The sequence below is a fragment of the Nanorana parkeri genome, unplaced genomic scaffold (assembly GCF_000935625.1).
Source record: "Nanorana parkeri isolate BGI_ZX_2015 unplaced genomic scaffold, ASM93562v1 scaffold358, whole genome shotgun sequence".
In the NCBI taxonomy this organism is placed as follows: Eukaryota; Metazoa; Chordata; class Amphibia; order Anura; family Dicroglossidae; genus Nanorana; species Nanorana parkeri.
In genome coordinates, this window is record NW_017306626.1 from 1,318,579 (window position 1) to 1,321,548 (window position 2,970).

Sequence of the window (2,970 nt, forward strand, 5' to 3'; positions counted from 1 at the left end):
TTACCAGCAGAGCCATTTCATGTTATTATTGTAAGTCTGGTTTTTGGTTGAAACATTTTTGTCATGGTCTCTGGTACCCCACACTGATTTTGTACCAATGGTACAATTGTAAATCTAAAAATAATCTTTTTTTTAATTTTAAATTGAAACACATTTGTTTTTTAAATAATGTCACTACCACTTTTTTATGTTTTCAGGGGTAGATTAAATACTACTCACTAAGCGTGATCCTAGACCTATGGGACAGGCCAGGCAGGATTGCTGATAAAAAAAAGCAGTGCAAATTACAGTAGGGCCTTCTTAAAACAGAAGGTATTTGTGTGTCTTACTTCCGTCATAAATCTAAAACATAAGGCTTTCGCTATCCAGTTTAGGGTACAGGGCAGAGTCATTAAAACCTTTAGATTTTTGACCCTGGGCCAACTGTGCATACAGCACCACAGGTTTACAGCACTGATTCTGCCAAATATTATAGAGCCATGTATTCCAACCTGCTTGCAACACATCCCTTATTGTACCAGTGGCCACACAAAATGGTTTCTGTTCTGGATGAGGAAAAGCAAAAACATTCCCATTAAAGGGACTCTAGGCAGAATTATATATTTTCTACATATACAGGTGAAACTCGAATAATTAGAATATCGTGCAAAGTTCATTTATTTCACTAATGCAACTTAAAAGGTGAAACTAATATATGAGATAGACTCATTACATGCAAAGCAAGATAATTCAAGCCATGATTTGTCATAATTGTGATGATTATGGCTTACAGCTCATGAAAACCCCGAGAACCCCAGAACCACAACCTCAAAAAAGTAGATTATTACATGCAATCAATAAAACAAGGATTGTACATAGAACAATATCGGACCTCTGAAAAGTACAAACATGCATATGTACTCAGTACTTGGTTTGGGCCCCTTTTGCAGCACTTACTGCAATTACTTTTGCATGATATTCTAATTATTCGAGTTTCACCTGTACTATTCTGTATTTGAGAGTATATGAAGGACCTCTATAACTCATTTCTGACCATTTCCTTTTAACTATGAGATCACAGCATATATGTTCTGACATATTTTCTGGTGAAAACATAACCCTCCAAATTAAGAAGATTGTTACACAGGAATTACCTAACCAACAAGTATCATTATCTGATCATATGATATAATTCCACAACAAGCGGAGGAAACCAGGGTCACTATCATTGATCTGTTCAGATCCCTCCCTTCTACTCACACACTGAAATCATAGGCAAAATTGTCCCTGATTTCCCTATCCCTGGGATACCCCCCCAGTCCATGCAGCTTATGCAAGTTGGTACACGCATGGGTCACCTCACAAAGGGATAAAGACCGATATAACACCCATATCGGTCATTACCCCCCACGGTGAAATCAATGTCAAGTGCAAATGAGGATCGATCCACATACAATTTATGATTGCCTGTATTTTACAAAGTTTTAATGGTAGCAAGTAAGTTACATGTGCTGTCTTATATGTCTTTTTCAATAAAATTATTTTTCATATAATCAACTGGCTTGTCCGGATCCTTAAATTGACCACCACTAACCCGTTATCTTTTAACGAGTTAATCCTTCTTTTTGCATATTTTCTGGTTGAGTTTGGGCGATTTTGGGTTCTTGGCCTTGAAAGGGCTTAAGGTCACTGCTCTAAATGATGATGGCTAGTTGCTTCCCAAAATGGCATTTCATTGAGATTGTCTATTTTGGGGTTTGTTGTATTGACTGCCACTCTAAAAGTTGTCACTGCACACAGAATAATTAAAAAATAAAAAAAATAATCACCATAGGAATGCATAGCTAGATTCCTATAGGCTTATTTCAATTTGCAATAGCCAATAGGAATGCATAGCTAGATTCCTATAGGCTTATTTCAATTTGCAATAGCCAGTTTGCTATTGGCTATTGCAAATTGAAATAAGCCTATAGGAATCTAGCTATGCATTCCTATGCTGATTTTTTTTTCTTTATTTTGACGGCAGCACACGGCTCCGATGTCAGAAGAAAAAAAACTGAGCAGGGAAAGGTTTACTCGAGCAGAGTGAACCTTTCTGGGAGAAAGTGTTTCTCTCCCGGGCGGCCGGGAGAGTAATGACAGATGGCATTCCTGGTTACCGGGTAACCAGGAACGCCATCTGTCATTACACACTGAGAACACATAGAGGCCGCTCTCAGTGTGTAATGACAGCATCCCTGGTTAGTTGGTAACCAGGGACGTTGATCTCTCTGAAAGTGGCCGGAGCAAGCCGTGAGATGACGGCTGGCTCTGCCCAGCTGTCAGAAGCAGGCTGTCGGCCGGCCAATGGCCGGCCATTTGGCCAGTTTCGGCTTTCACCACAGCTCAGTCGAGCCGAGGCATATGCCTTCGGCTCGACTGAGCCACTCGGCCAACTTTGGGAGCTGTTAATAGCCCATACAGCAGCCCTTCAGTTCTACTGAACGGAAGGGGTCCTGGGGCCGAAGGATCAGCCGAAGCTACGGCTAGATCATTCAGCAGCTTAGTGAATAGACTCCATAATCTCCTTAATATATATATTTTTAGCAAATCCCCCAAACATATTAGAACAAGTGTGTTTATATAAACAAAGTCTAAAAAAAGAATTTATTTTTTAACAAAAAACATTTATAACCTTTATTATATACTAATTTAAAATAATTTGAAATCTATGTTGTAGAGTCCTGTGCTCATGAGCTACAGTAGGAACAATTAAACTTTGTATTATTATTACTAATAAACTATATGAATATCACCACTAAAGCAGATAGTACAATTTTGCTCTGAACTGGGCTTGGTTATTACAAACATGCTAAAATTCCACTCTTTGAAAAAGGCAGATACACTCTTACCAGCAAATACAGGCGCCGGTGCCTTGTAACTAATGTTTGGATATAATCAGTTGTGTTTCTACATTGTCATTGTTTTATTATTACACACAATTCCCAGGGA